General features: G+C 36.8%; 1 protein-coding gene across 4 annotated transcripts in view; it reads right to left on the bottom strand.

Moving 5' to 3' along the window:
- Positions 1 to 16,192, bottom strand: part of Mpp7 (MAGUK p55 scaffold protein 7) — a 235,856-nt gene that overhangs the window by 143,264 nt on the left and 76,400 nt on the right. The window lies entirely within an intron of this gene.

Raw genomic sequence — 16,192 nt, 5'->3', positions numbered from 1 at the left:
CCTGCATTTTGCAGTCACTCAAGGTCATGAATGCTTCATTCCGAAAAGCACAGTACCTATGAATCAGGCACTGTGCCAAGCTCTAAAGATCTAAGACCCATCAGAGCCGGCGCCCATCCTCAGAAGTTTATAGTACAGAAGACAAACACAGACAGGTCCATTAGTGAGAGGCAAAGGAAGGGGCTGATTCTTAGAAATGAGGAAGACATAAGGAAAGTCTTTACAAAAGTTGGTAACACCTGAGTCTTAGCTGTGGTTTGAATGTGTCCTTCCAAAAGCTTGTTTGGAAATTTAACCCCCAAAGAAAGAGTGTTAGGAGGTGATGACTAATGGGAGGTGATCAGGCCATAGGGCTCCTCCTGCTGCAGTGACCCTCCAGTTCCCTCTATGACAAAATTTAACATCATAACAGCAGCAAATTGATTTAAATCTTCTACAAATTGATTTAACCGAATGTGGGCCTCATGAATGGATTCATACCTTCATCACGGGAACAGGTTTCTCATTGTGTGAGTTCATTATAAAGGCTAAGTTCTGTCTTTCTGTCTGTCTCCATCTCTGTCTCTCTTTTTGCCCTTCTGCCATGTGATGCCACACTAAGAAGGCCCTTACCATACCGTCCCCTCAATGTTGGAACTTCCATCCTCTAGAACCGTGAGAAAATACATTTCTATTCATCATAAATCACCCAGTCTTTGAAATATAAGATACCCTCCTATCCAAGGGGGATATTTTCAAAGATCTCCAGCGGATGCCTGAAATCACAACATTACCAAACCCTATGTATACTATCACTCCCTCTATACACTCTCTTGCTTTGGGGCCATGATGGAGTAAAACAAAGGCTACTTGAGCACAAACACTGTGATAGCATGGCAGTGGATCTGACAGGCAAGGCCCACAAGGCACACAGTGTGGACGTGCTGGGCAGAGGGCTGACTCATGTCCAAGGTGGGGCAGGACAAGGTTTCATCACACTACTCAGGATGGTGCACAATTTAAAACAGATGAATAGTTTATTTCTGGAATTTTGTACAGAATATTTTTGGACTACAGTTGACCACGGATAATGGAAACTACAGAAAGCAATATCATTGGAAATTACTGTACTTTGTTAAAGCTGCACAAAATAGACTAAGAAAGTATTTAAAAGCTATGCTCCTAAAAAGCAATACTTGCTGAGCTCTTATATTCAGAGAACTATGCTACTCATTGGAGATACAACTAAAAAGAAAAAACCATTGCCTCATTCTCTCTCATACTCTTTAATGACACAGACTACGTTATCGATGTGACCAAGCATAAAACAATCCTAAACATAAGGATCTCCTATCTGCCCAAGGAATGACACAAAATATTTTTTCTGAATAAAGACATAATTAGGCTGCCAAGAAAATATATCTTAATTATTCAATTACATGTAACTAATAATTCAAACAATTCATTTTTAACAATGTTGATAAAATGTTCACACTTGCTTATAGCATTTAAATTATAATTTAATTATGAACACATACTTTAATTCCCTAAAAAGTGAGATATATTAGTCTAGATGTCTGGTTTTTACCTTACTTGTACATTTCATGTAACCATTTTATTTAAACTCTTCACAATGACTTCCTATCATTGATTCCACTGTTAGTTAGAATATATCATTTTCACCTCTAGATATATTGTATAAGAGACAGTATTTATTTTATTACCTTCAAGATGCTATCACTAGGAATAATCTGCCTAAAGCTGATACTTTTTCATTTGTCACATACTCCTACAGTTTGCCTCTATAACAGAACCACTTAGTAACTTTAAAAGTATCTTTAATGGCCATGCACCGTGGTCCATGCCTGTAACCCCAGTGGCTTGGAAGGCTGGGCCGGAGGATCATAAGTTCAAAGCCAGTCTTAGCAAAAGCAAGATGCTGAGCAACTCAGTGAGACCCTATCTCTAAACAAAATACAAAATAGGCTGGGGATGTGGTGCAGTGATCAAGTGTCCCTGAGTTCAATCCCTGGTAGCCCCCCCCCAAAAAAAATATCTTTAATATCTTCAAGTATGAGATCATAAACCTTCTCCAGGGACTGAAGAGACAGAAACATTCTAGGGGTACATAAAACTGAGGGGCTGGCAGGCAAGGAATAGCCCTCTGGTGTATCAGCACATGGGGCCTAGAAGTCAACCTGGGGGATGTCTATGGGACTCACTGGGAATCTGTCACTGGGCATGGTACTAAACACAAGGGGAGTGAGTGCCTCTGAACACCCTCACATGGTGCTGTCAACCAGCCCAGGAAGCAAATGAAAAACCACCATGAGGAAAAAAGTGTCCTCCTGCTGCAGTGTCCCTCCAGTTCCCTCTATGACAAAATTTAACATCATAACAGCAACAAAAGAGAAGGAGGCAATGAAGGATAGATCTGAAACTAAGAGGCAAAGAAGTGATAACTGGCTCAGTCTTCTACAAATTGATTTAACCGAATGTGGGCCTCTTTCGGGTGGGGGAGTCTCTTTTTGTTTTGGTGTGGCCTTCTGTTGTTTGGCAAGTGGGGATATAACGAAAAATCTCTAGTGACTAGTGAAGGTCGACGTTTTACTAATATGGATTTATTTGAAGGGGAAATACTATTTAATCAAAGGTTTGTATTTACATTTGCTTATTTTAACAGTATGTGAAGAGTTCCGTTGAAGGACAGTAAGTTAAAGTTCTGAGTTCAACAAATGACAAATGAATATTCTTGTGATGGTTGATTTTATGTGTCAATTCGACTGGGCTATGGGATGCCTAGGTGTCTGACAAAGTATTATTTCTGGGTGTGTCAGCAAAGGTGTTTCTTGAAAAGAATTTACATTTGATCCAATAGACTGAGTAAAGAAGATCCACAGTCAACAATATGATCAGGCATCATCCAATCCATTGAGGGAACAAAAAGGTGGAGGGAAGATGAATTCCATTTCTTTGAGTTGGGACAACTGTCTTCTGCCCTCATCTCAGAAATGGGAGCTCCTGATTCTGAGGTCTTCCAACTCCAGCAGCCCCCACCCATCTGGCCTCCAGCCCTAGTTCTCGGGCCTTCAGACTCACAACACTGGCTCCTCTCTTCTCAAGCCTTTCCCCTCCAGCTGAATTATATCACCAACTTTCCTGGTTCTTCAGCTTGCAGATGGTGGATCATGGGACTTGTCAGCTCCTATAACAAGTGAGTCAATTCCCATAATGAATCACTCCTCACAAATATACACACATATATATGTGTGTACATGTATGCATGTGGGTGTATGGATACTTAGATATACACATCTTCTTTTGTGTTTCTCTGTGGAACCTTCATATAATTCTGATCTCTTTTAACATTAGCCTCTTCACAAAAGCATATTAGTTAAAAAATTAACAACAACAGATCATGATTTCCCAACATTTAAAAAAAAAATATGGAAAGCAGTATGGAGATTCCTCAGAAAACCTGGAATGGAACCACCATTTGACCCAGTTACCCCACTCTTCAGTTTATACTCAAAGGATTTAAAATCAGCATACTACAGTGATGCAGCCACATCAATGTTTATAGCAGCCCAATTTACAACAGCTAAACTATGGAACCAACCTAGATGCCCTTCAACAGATGAATGGATAAAGAAAATGTGGTACGTATACAAAATGGAATATTATTCAGCCTCGAAGAAAAATGAAATTATAGCATTCTCAGGTAAATGGATGGAACTGGAGAATATCATGCTAAGCAAAATAAGCCAAACCCAAAAAACCAAAGGCCGAATGTTTTCTCTGATAAGCAGATGCTAATACACATTGGGATAGGGAGGAGAATGAAGGAACTTTGACAGAGGGGACTGAGGGGAGGAGTTGTGGGGATGGGAAGGACCGTGTAATGAGACGGACATCATTACCGTATATACATGTATGATTATACTATCTGTGTGACTCTGCACCATGATCAGCCCAAGGAAGGAGAAGTTGTGCTCCATTTGTATACAGTGTGTCAAAATGCACTCTACTATCATGCATAATTAATTAGAACAAATTAAAAAATAAAAAAGTAGGGGCTAGAGGTATAGCTCAGTGACAGGGCACTAGCCCAGCATATATGGGCCCTCAATTCCCAGTACTATATTAACAATAATAATAAATAATTCTTAAGCAGGAGAAAACAACACAAAGTACAGAGTGGGCAAAAATTTTAGGGGCTAGTTTAGTTCCTGTTACTGATAACAGGATCCAATTGCAGAGAGATGCAAAGATGTTTGAAGATTTTTAAATAGGTCACTGACTCCTACTGTTTGGGAACCAAATCTTGTCACCTCATCTCTTCTTTCTGGAGGAATTTTATATGGCAAATTCTAGTTGTATGTAATCATGAAAAGTAATACTAATGAGAAGGCTTCCAGTACAGTACAAAATCGCTCACTTTGTGAGCTAGTTCATTAAGCCATGTCCTCTATAGACTTATGATCTTAATTTAACTTCACTGACTTATTTGATCAGATTTAAATGTGCTATAGCTGGCTTCCCTATAACCATGTTTTAAATCTGTCACTTTTCCTTGAAGATAAAAACTATAGGCTTTGAGGTAATGAATTATTTGATTTGACTTAAATATGCTGTGTCTAACTTCCCTGTAGCCATGTTACACTAAAGAATAAACACAACTGCCATTATTCTTAAAGACATAAGACTTTTTTCCCTGCGACAACTCGTAGTCCAAATATGTTGAGGCTTCCCAAGCTCCGGGCAACCTAATGGACAGAAGGTCAGTGGCAGTGATTGATGAGCAGTTTTAAATACTTTTGATGCTTTTACAACTTCAAAAAAATTTGTCTTGCAATTTTTGTTTGCAATATTTAGATAAGAGAGGTACCGTCGAGCTAAAGTTGTTTTGTATCATAATCTTACTATCTTTATATAGGATAGGTAGAAGTAATAGGTATGATCCCACCAAGATATATATATATTGAAGAAAATGATAAATGTGAATCTGTCTGATTCAATGAAGAGCATGAAAAGAAACAATTCAATGAGGGGCACTAGAAAAAAAGAAAAGAAACAGACATAACTCCAGGTTTTTCTGAAATTAATCACCCATAATGGGGAAGTTCAGTCGTAGACATTGAATTCAAGTATCTACTGGATACTGGGTGGAGATGCAGTGGAGAGTTGGATATAGACATCAGGAGTTCCACCGAGGACTTGATAACACAGGAAAATAAAGACTGAGAACTGACCATTTGATTTAGTTTTGGCAGGTAACAGGTGTAGACAGCTGAATGAAAAGCTGATACACATTTGGGGATCACTGGCATATGAATTATTAAAGCCATGAGCCTGGATGACATTCCCAAGGGCATGAGATGGGGAACACAAAAGAGAAGAGGAGAAGCCCAGGACTGAGCCCTGAGAACTCAAAGGAGATGCGAAGACAGGAGGGACCACAATCACTCAGGGAGAGTGTGACATCCCAGAAATTCAATGTATCAAGGAAGAATGAACAATCTGCAGTGTAAATGCACATGAAAACACAGGAAAATAAAGACTGAGAATGGATTATTTGATTTAGCTTTGTCAGGTAACAGTGTAGAAAGCTTAATGAAAAGTGCTAAAAATAGGAAGAGACATAAGAGAAAGCAAACAGAGAAAACCAACAGAAGTTTTGGTACAAATGAGAAGTGATGTGCATAAGGGCATAAGAGTAAAGAAGTTGATGGCATATTTGTGTGCTAACACCAATGTTCAACCACTGAGAAATTCTGACTATGCAGGAGGAGAAAGCATTTTCTAGAGCTCTATCCTTTGGCAGACGAGCAGCCTTGGGGTCTCTAGCGTGCAGGTGGAGGAATGGCTTTGACAGAGCTGTGGGCAGAAGGCCTGTGGTTTCAGTGAGGGAAGAGCACATCCAGGAGCAAATGTGATGGAGGGAACATGTGGTAAATTCCCTTGTGTTTTCTCCAGTGTTTTCCAACAACTAGGAAACGTGGTCATCTACTGAGAGTAAGACAGGAAAGAAATGTTTGTACTTGGAAGTTTGACAGAGTCCTCTAGGAGAAGGGAGAAATGAATGAACCTGGAAGTTACTATAGATTGTTGATCAGAAGAGCATTTAAACTTTCCATGTCCTTGGTCTGGACACTTGCCTTTATTTACTCATTGATTGTAGTTCTAGGTAGGCAGGAGGGCCACATGCAGCACCTACAGTCAGGTGACTAACAAACATATTACTTTGATAGTTACTGTATGTACTTCTGAGTTTTACAAGACAGACATTACATTAAAACTCTCAAAACTGTACTTCTTAGTAATAACCTGATGTAACCCTTTTCTGGAAGCATAATTCACAACTTCCCCTGGGCTTATGTGTCAACCACAGTGGATTTTTACTTCCTGTATCCTGAAAGCAGTACTGGATCCATGCAACCTGATAATTAATTTCCCCATGACTACTACTACTGTCATATTCCCTCTTCAGGACTCCTGAGTTTATCCAGAAGGCAAAACAAGCATGGTATCATGCTTGTATCAAAGTTCCATTAGTAGATTTAACATGATACACCTGGCCTTTGAAGGCGGTGCATCTAGGGAACCAACTCCAAGTCCTTCCACATTTTAAAAATCCCTCTTGATGGTTTCCTAGTCTCATTCCACAAACACTGACGCCTCACTATGTATCAGGCACTGTGAAGGGCTGAGAGTACAATAAGGAGAGGAAAAAAGAGCAGGCAAACCCATTCCCCAGGGTAGTGAAGGAACCAGGTATTAATAATCATGATAATCAAGGTAAAGTATTGACTCTGAAAGGTGCTACAAGGAAGGGATGTGGCACCAGGAAAATGAAACAGTGGGATGTTAATAATTTCAGTTACAGCTTCCCCAAGGAAGAGATGAGTGCTGAGATCTGAAGGGAGTATGGACATTAGTTAGGGGGTTGCTGAAGTAGGAATTAGAAAAACCTCATGAAAAAAAAGAATTGTACTTAACAGAGGCCCTAGAGCAGGATGCTTAGGACTCTATAACCAAACAATAAAAATACCTTAAATGCCAACTCTGCACGAGGAAAATTAGTTAAGATCTCTGAGCATCCATTTCTTAATCTGTAAACCATATTTGGTAGTACAGCTATGGTTTGGATATAGTTTGAGTGCATCCTCTAAAAGTTCATGTGCTGGAAGCTTCATCCCCAGTGTGGTGATGTTGAGAGTTTCCACAACCTCCCACCAGAGATGGGGCCTATACTGTAAGAGAATTAAGACACACTCTCAGAAGGGATCAATATGGTTCCTGAGGGCCAGGTCAGTTATTATTAAAGGAGCACGCCTGGCCCCTGAATTCCTCTTCCTTCCTATCTCACCATGTGCTCTCTCCCTCTTGCAAGTAATCCCACCCTTATACCATCCGCCATGTTGTGCACCAAAACTAAGGAGATGCTGGCACCATGCTCCTAAGACCTCCAGATCTGTACGCTAAATAAATTACCCTAATTTGTATATTTTGTTTTAACAACAGAAAATGGACTAAAAACAAGGACTGGTATGAGAATTGACTATTTGGAGTTATTTGTAAAAATGATGACTCACTTTGTTGAACAATCTATATAAGCATCTTTTAAGCAAAAATAAGTTCCAAACTAAATGCTAACTATGTGACTAGGCCCAAGCATTAAGTACACATGTTACAAAATGTAAGTTTATCTTGCTGAAATGCGTTAAGGGGGAAAAGGATTTCACCATAGGCAATAAAGATAGGCAATGATGGTCCCCATGTATTGGGTAAACAGTAGAGAGATGAGATATGAAGAATGTGGTCACATACCCCTGACAATAGAGAGGAAACGGGAAATGACAAAATCATTGGTCTTCAAACAGCTTAACAACTTTCAAGATAAAAGTGCGACATGTATTTGCAAGAAACATCAATAATTTGGGGGGTGTATCAATATTATATGTTCACAATGTACTGACCATATTAGCTTACATAAACTGTATGGCAATACAGGATTGTCATTCTATATCAAAATCCTAACAAGGCTCTAGGTAACCAATCATTTTGCCATTATCACTGAACACACTAAAATAATTGTGGATTCATCTTAAAAAATATAAGCACACTAAAATAACTGTGTATTTATCTTACAAAATCCTTCAAATGATGCAGAAATATAATATTAATCCTTTTAGAGATGATGATAAATAACTTTCACTTCCCTGCAGACTACCTGTGTTGGATATCATAAGCGCACTGGAGGTGATCAACTATAGCACACCCGTACTGTCATACTGAAACACTTAACTGAGAATGTGTCCAACAACAATTGTTCATCCAAACTATTTAATCCCTCTGGATCTCTGTGCCTTTAACTCTTATACTAACAGTAGAAACAAGTTCATTAGATATAAGATCAATATTTTATAAATATAAGCACAGTTATCCTCATTCTTTTTTGCCAAACTAAGAAAATCTTAGCCACATTCAGAGACACTTGCAAAAACAGCAATATAATGTATCTCAAGGAGTACAGTTCTTTTTTTTTTTTAATTATTCCACAGGGAACATCCCTATATCTTAATCAACACAGAGGGTTTTGTTAATTAGCATAATATGCTATAGATTATTATTTTTATTGGTTGCTCAAAACATTACAATGCTCATGACATATTTCATACATTTGATTCAAGTGGGTTATGAACTCCCATTTTTACCACGTGTACAGATTGCAAGATCACATTGGTTACACATCCATGTCTATACATACTGCCATATAGTGTCTGTTCTTTTAATGACCTTGCCTTGAAGCCTTTTAGCATTAGTTTTCCCAGCAATTTTTCCAAGAGTTCTTGATATAATGAACATTATTCATAAGAAAACTATAGAGAATTCCCACTTACAGGTTCCTGTTACTGTTTAAAATTTGTGATACTTTCATCTTCTATTTCAAAGGATTTATTAATAACAAAGGGAAAAAGATTCTAGAATTGGAAAGCCAACAAGGCTATCCTTCACACAAGGATGCCACATGCTCAGAATCAGAAAAACTGCATCAACCAAGAACTCATGCCAAAACCATCACAGAGGTTTTATCATTTGGTAGGAATAATGCCACTAAATTCATCTTTATTGTAGAAATTATCTTTTCAATCATTTCATTAGGATGGGGAAAAGGAAAAGCAAGTAGCAGTGGGAGAAAAAGAAGTCAAGAAACGTATTTACTTCCTACACAGGCAAAAGTAAATCCATAATGCTTTGTAAAAGAGGAAAATTACCAGAGTTGTGTCTGTCAAATGAGAGAACAGTCTTTTCATCAAGATGCCTATAAAGTGGGGACAAACCATCTGGACCACATCAAAAGCAACCTGAAGACAAAGCCAAAAATAAAAGCCTCTAACTGACCAAGTGTTTGTGGTTCAGAAAGCCCAAAGAGAATTAGGCAGCAAAGTATGTGAACTATGATTTTACTAACTCAGATTGAAGATGATTCATCTCTGCTTATGCAGACTTAAAGCCCAAATGGAAATAACAGTGTGCAATACAACTTAAAGTTACTGGAGGGCCTGATCAAAATGACAAGTATCCAGAAATGGAGAGTAACAATGACGACAACTTCAAGTGGGTAAGGAGGAGACCACAACCGTCCAGTGGAGAAGTGGCTGCAGTTCAACTGAGATCTTGCAGTGAAAAGGCAGGAAGCTGGGAAAGAGGGGGCAGAGCAGACTGGGAAGCAAGATGATTCAGTGGTAAAGGAATGAGTCCTCAGGTTAAAGGATCGAGATGACACTAGGACTGTGCACACATTTGGTAAACCATGTTCCTGTACAATCCCACAGCAAAATGGGGTGTGGAAGAAAAGATGTAGCTTTACTGGTTCCGCATTCAGTCTGAGCTGATGAAACATCAGGTGAAACAGATATGCTAACTACACTATGTCACAAGGAGGAAAGAAGGGCGTCTCATTGTAAGTAAACAAAACAATAAATTTTAAACACATATTAGATATTCATGGCACATTAAGATATGAGTGAGACCCAACACCAACCTTTCTCATGGGGAACCCAGCCCATATTTTAGGCACAGAATCGCAACCTAGCATAGCAACGCCATCTTCCAATCAAGGAGCAACCAACAATAAATACAAACCCTGCCAAGGCCAATTCAGAATAAAAATTCACTCAATAAAAAAAAAGGTTTAAAAAAAAAAGCAAAACAGGAAACTTACACCAGTTTATACTTGTTTTAATCTCAACTCTTGATTTCGGAAATGTTTTTACAAATGAAGAGCATGGAAAATGTTGCATGTTCCTTCCCTCCACCTCCATAACACTTTTCAAAGAAAGAAATGCCATAATCAAGACATAAGGTGTCAAGATACACAATGTTGAGCCTGGAAATTCAAGGGAAAAGATGACAAAAAGGATAGAGCAAATATCCACCTACAAAAACTGTAAAGAAACCTTTATTTTGAACCATTCGTTTCTATTGCTTTTCACTGTATTTGATCAAATATAAATTATTGTTATTAAGCCCAAGGAAATAAAATTGAATGCTAAAAATAGCATTAATTCTCCAAACAATGGTACAGCTAAAATCTGAAAGCATTAAAAAATACAGAAGCACGATCGAGAAAATTTTTTCCAGTTCCAGAAAATTGTTTCTGTAAAAATACAATATTCTGTACAAGACAGTAGTAGTTCCTAAGAGAATAAATGGCTCAGAATATGATGAAAGTGTTCCCACAGCGAACAATTCACTCTTCTTGCAGATTCCAGATGCTCAACATTCCTGACATCAGAATGGAAAAATTTACTGGTCGTCTAGAGAAATTCAATATCACCATTCTTGTCATATCCCTCATAGCTTCATTATTAGAACAAGTCTGGGGAAGCTATAAACCTATGTTAAATGATAAAAAATATGTCCTCTGTGTTCAATCATATTTGATAGTTAAGCAACCAAAATATTTAAAAATCATATAGGAAAAGACTTGAGAAAACAAAAATAAGTACTTATTTGGTTTTTTCCTTAGTTTTTGATATGTGCATTCTGTACAGTATAGACAGGCAAAGAACCAAAACGTTTTACTATAACCTAGGGCTAATAAACACTAAAGAACATATATCGACGCCCAGAACAACACTATTAAATTTTATTATATTAATAAAATGGGATACACACCAAGCTTTAACTTTTCCACTTTGTCAAAGGTAAAATAATCAGCACTATTTAGTGCCATTCATAGCAGGCCTCAATTTTTCTCATTTAAAGTTGTGTTTTATTTCCATAAGTACCTGTAAGACTAAAAGACTTTAATTCAACCTTGACACAAGCAATCTCTTTCTTACACAATCCCTCTATTCTGAATAACCTCATAGAGCATCTGGCAGGCTAAGTTTTTAAATATACAAAACAATATAAATAATTGTAGTATTGTAGTTTGCTCAATAACAATTTATCTAATTGCCTTAAAATCTATAAAATCAGGCTGAGTTAACTGAGGGCAAGTGCATACATATACCTGTACTTTCATTTTTTGAAGCTATCTCTAAGCTAGAAATGGTTCCAATTTGTATTAGTGCCAGTTGTCTGTAGCTTTGCATAGTATTCTCTACTACCAAAATAAATATGATAGTTTGATTTTAGCAGTACTCACCCAAAAGATAAAGGCATAATGAAATGCAAATTACTTCTAAACCTTGCACAGATTATGGCCTATAGTTATCCTGTATTTAAATTACCAGTTATAGGGCAAACCAAGATGGAATAGTTTGCAATAAAAGCTAAGGCACTATATATGCTTCATGGTTGTTATAGTATGACAGGAATTGTTTCAATTAATTTTGATATTTATTGTGTATTTAGAATTTACCAATAACACTAGTTAGACCAAATTGTAGAGTAAATCTGAATTGTACCTGATACTGCAGGATAGCAATATAAATCTGACTCCTCATCATATTACTGTGCCTCCTTTCAGTGTAAGAAATGGTAAAAGATCAACAAATATTAACCTTAATCAGGAAGATAAGTAATAGCAAGAGAAAGTGAGGAAGCAAAAAGCAGCCTGCTGGTTGTACAGAATGATGTAACAGAGAGGTAGGCGATGAGGTAGTGGAAACAGAGAAAGAGAGAGAGAGGCTTTTTATACTAAGACTATTAAAATAACCAACACACAGGGCTGGGGATATAGCTCAGTTGGTAGAGTGCTTGCCTCATATGTACAGGGCCCTGATGAGTTCAATCTCCAGCACCACAAAAAAATAATCAACAGACAAAAAAAGAACGAAAAAGTATGTAGCTCCTAAAAATGTCCATCACATGGCTAACCTGCAATAAACAGACCTGTGGCCAGCATCTTTATCCTATGTTCATAGAGGCCTGTTAATAAGCACTGAAGTGAAAGAAAAACTCCTAGCAGAGCTCCATGCATCTAAGTATCTTAAATGGACTTCTCTTCAAGCAAATATCCTTTACAATGCCCCTAAGAACAACCGGTTATACAAGAATGCAATAAGTGAAATCCTCAACAATCTTAATCATCCAAAAGATGTAAAAGCCCACTTTTAATGAGGAAAAGGTGTAACATGTTAGAGAACTCCCAACTAATAATAACTAAGGTACTTCCTTATATGGGTTTTAATATCAAGTTATCTAAACTATAAATTATTTTATTTAGTTGAAAGTAACAAGTTGGTGGTTCACCTCTGGCAAGTACCAAGCTAAATGCTTTCTTTCAACCACACTCAAGTCTTCTCTAAACAATGACCTTTTGCTTGCAATAGTATTTATGACTACTCAGGGTAACTTCCCCCTGACCAAATGACCAAAAGAGTGACCTGGAAAATCTGCTGAAACAAAAAAAAATTTATTGACAAACAGACTGAGGATAAAGAACTGAATACAAAATAAGGGTGGAGTTACAAATCAGTTCAGTACTGGGGAAATGTTCTATTGAGAGTACTGAACTTTAGGATTACCATTTCAATAAAAGTGAAATCCAATAAACTAGATGCCTATATAATAAAGCCAATCCCTAATAATCTCATAGGATCCAAATCATTTTATGAAAATTCAACCAAAGAGGCATGTGCTAGAGTAAAAATCCTCTCCAGATATTTACAGGGGTGATTTTCCACAATCTCTAACTTGATAAGAAGAAATGAGGGGAAAGACAGACTTTATCCTATTCCTTATCTTAAAACGTGTTCACTTGAGCTTCCTGAGTGATCTAGGTGATTCCAGAGGCTGGCAATGTGGTTTAGTGGTACAGCACTTGCCTAGTACACTTGAGGCCTGCCATTAAATCCCCAGCACAGGAAGGAAGGAAGGAAGGAAGGAAGGAAGGAAGGAAGGAAGCAAGGGAGGAAGGGAGGAAGGGAGGAAGGAAAAGAAAGAAAGAAGGAAAGAAAGAAAAGAAAAAGAAAAGAAAGAAACAAACAAACAAACCAGGATACTCAAATCACTCTGTCAGAAAAGAAGTTTAATATTTAATGTGAGTGTTGGCAAATATTTTTATATTTTTTATCTTTCTTATTGATTGATTTACTGACTTATGATGCTGAGAATTAAACTCAGGGCCTCATGCATGCTCAGTATACGCTCACTGAGCTCCACTCCCAGATAAATATTTTAAAATGTTTATTAAAATTTTCAATAGCTCTATAATAACTATTTAATTATATCATAATAGAATAAAATTGTCTTCTAGGTTTGATCTCCATTTTTAGCGGAATTGTTTACCATGAACCCCTAAATTTCACTTCTAAAAGAAGTTATATCTTTTGAGTGACAGATATAAAATCACTGAAAAAGTTCATATCACCAAAGAGCAAAGATTATTTTAATATTGAAACATTATATATCAACAGGAAACTGAAATCTACCAAGACAATCCTTTATATATTTGGACACTGAAACCATCACAAACTCTTTCTGGAACACTAATATTGTGCTGAGAAAGAAAGAAAATATTGTCGTGACAATGAAGCCTACTATAATACAAAACCTAGCAATTTAGACAATTTTAGTATTATGCAGAAGTGTATATGGAAAATTTTGCTATAAAAATAGTTTCTCAATATAACTATTTATTTCATAAGACCACAAATTTAATTTAATTGACACTCTCTTTCATTTAAATGACACTTTTAATAGCATTTTTTCCTGAGCAAGAAACTGCTAAGGAAGCAAAGATGGGCATTTTCCAAATCACTCACTGAGTTCCAAGCCTCTGAGGAAACAGTGCAAGAAATTAGATTAATTCTTGTTCCTTGAGGTGTGGCCTGTGGAACTAATGTGGTCCCAGTGGTCTTTCAAGTGGTCCTCAGCCCATTTCTATTGGTAATTTAGCACTGTTGAAGGAAAAAAAAATCAGTAATATCTTGTTCCCATATGGTCAAATTTATAATAAAATTATGACTTTAACAAAAAATCTGTTCCATTCTCGTTACATGAGGCTATACAAGGATGTAAAGGTGGGTAAGCCATCTGGCTGGGACTGCTCTCAGCCACTGATCATCAAGGCTGACCTGGCTCACATGACTGGCTAGATGATGTCCCCCTCCCCTCTCATGGATCCATATATATTACTCATCAAAGCTGTACATTCAAAGAGAATGACCTTCCCAGGTAAAAAGAAGGTATTTCTTTAGTTACAGGTGAACTAGGGCTTGCACTCCTGCTAGAAGCTCCTGACAAGCTCTCAAGGCCATACACACACTTCAGAGTTTAGGTTTATCTGTGCTCATTTAGTCAACTTCCACTGGTATTTGCTTACTGCCATTGTGTTTGGAAAAATAATATTTTACACAATTGCAATTATATAAAGATACATATTCTATTGACTAAAATAGACCAAATACTTAGAATTAGTTCACAAAAGCATCAATATATTGACTAAAAATAGTAATGCTAATAGAGTTTCCCAAATGCTAATTTGCACACTTTGTTGTTTACAGAGAAAAGCTAACAGGCAGATACATGCCTGGAAATCCTGTTTTGAAAGGAAACTGTGAAAAATATAAATATGATCAAGTCAAATCAGCAGAAGATAATTCTTTCTGGGAACTACTAAAAAAAAAAAAGCACACCAAGCTCAGAGTTGCTTTTCCAAAATGAAATAAACAAATTATCAAAGGGAAAGAAGGATCATAGGAGGCTTTTTAAAAATGAAAAATGACCACACCATATTTTCATGACATTGACAATAAAAATAAAGCATATTCTTGCTATTTCAAGTGGCTTCCTTTAGTGGCAAATCTCAGTGACATATCGAGTACCTTCAATTGTTAGCAATTTTTAGCAATAAAATATTTCTAATTAAGGTAGATACATTGGTTTTTTTAGACATAATGCTATAGCACAATTAAGAGACCACAATATGGAGTAAACATTACCTTTATATGCACTGGGAAAACAAAAATTTTGTGACTCACTCAATTGAGATATTTGCTCTAATGCAGTCTGGAACCAAATCCACAGTATCTCCAAGGTATGCCTATACAAAAACATCTGAATGACTTAATCAACAAGTTTGATGTATGAGACACATACAGGAATACAACTACCATTAAACACATACATATAGAATACTTATTAAAACTGACCATGCATCAAACCACAAAGTAAACCTAAAGAACTTCAAAGGACTAAAATAAAGCAAATTCAGCTTTCTGAAAATATTTTAAAATGATAAAGTAAAACTTGGGGATGAATAGTTTCAAAGGTGAACATTAAGAAAAAAAGGCAGACTGAACAGTTGTGAACAAAGTCAATTAGTAAATCCCAAAATTTTATCTCTCAAAAGACTAACAGAACTGAAAAAACTAACAAATTAAGCAGCAGGGAAGAGAGAGTAAAATTATCAAAATCAGGACCAAATAAGAAGAAACTGATACAGAAACTGCAGACATAAAATGATATTATGAGCAATTTTACTTCACAACAAAGTTGAAAATTTTTATAAAATGACCTTAGAAAAAGGAAACTAACCAAAAACTGACACAAGAAGAAATAGAAAGATTTAAGGATATCCTTAATACCTTTAAAATAAATGAATTGTTTACTAAAAATCTTAATTGAAAAAAAATTCCCAGAACCAAGTAGCCTAACAGGTAAGTCCAACTCATGTAAAAGTTAGTTTCAATGTTTCACAATCTTTTCCACAAGAGGAAAAAAAAAAGACTCCACCCATTGCTGGCATGACTTT

Source organism: Callospermophilus lateralis, chromosome 13 (genome assembly GCF_048772815.1).
Source record: "Callospermophilus lateralis isolate mCalLat2 chromosome 13, mCalLat2.hap1, whole genome shotgun sequence".
Classification (NCBI taxonomy): Eukaryota; Metazoa; Chordata; class Mammalia; order Rodentia; family Sciuridae; genus Callospermophilus; species Callospermophilus lateralis.
The sequence above is the reverse complement of the archived record's forward strand: the minus strand, read 5'-3'. Positions and strand labels throughout refer to the sequence as shown.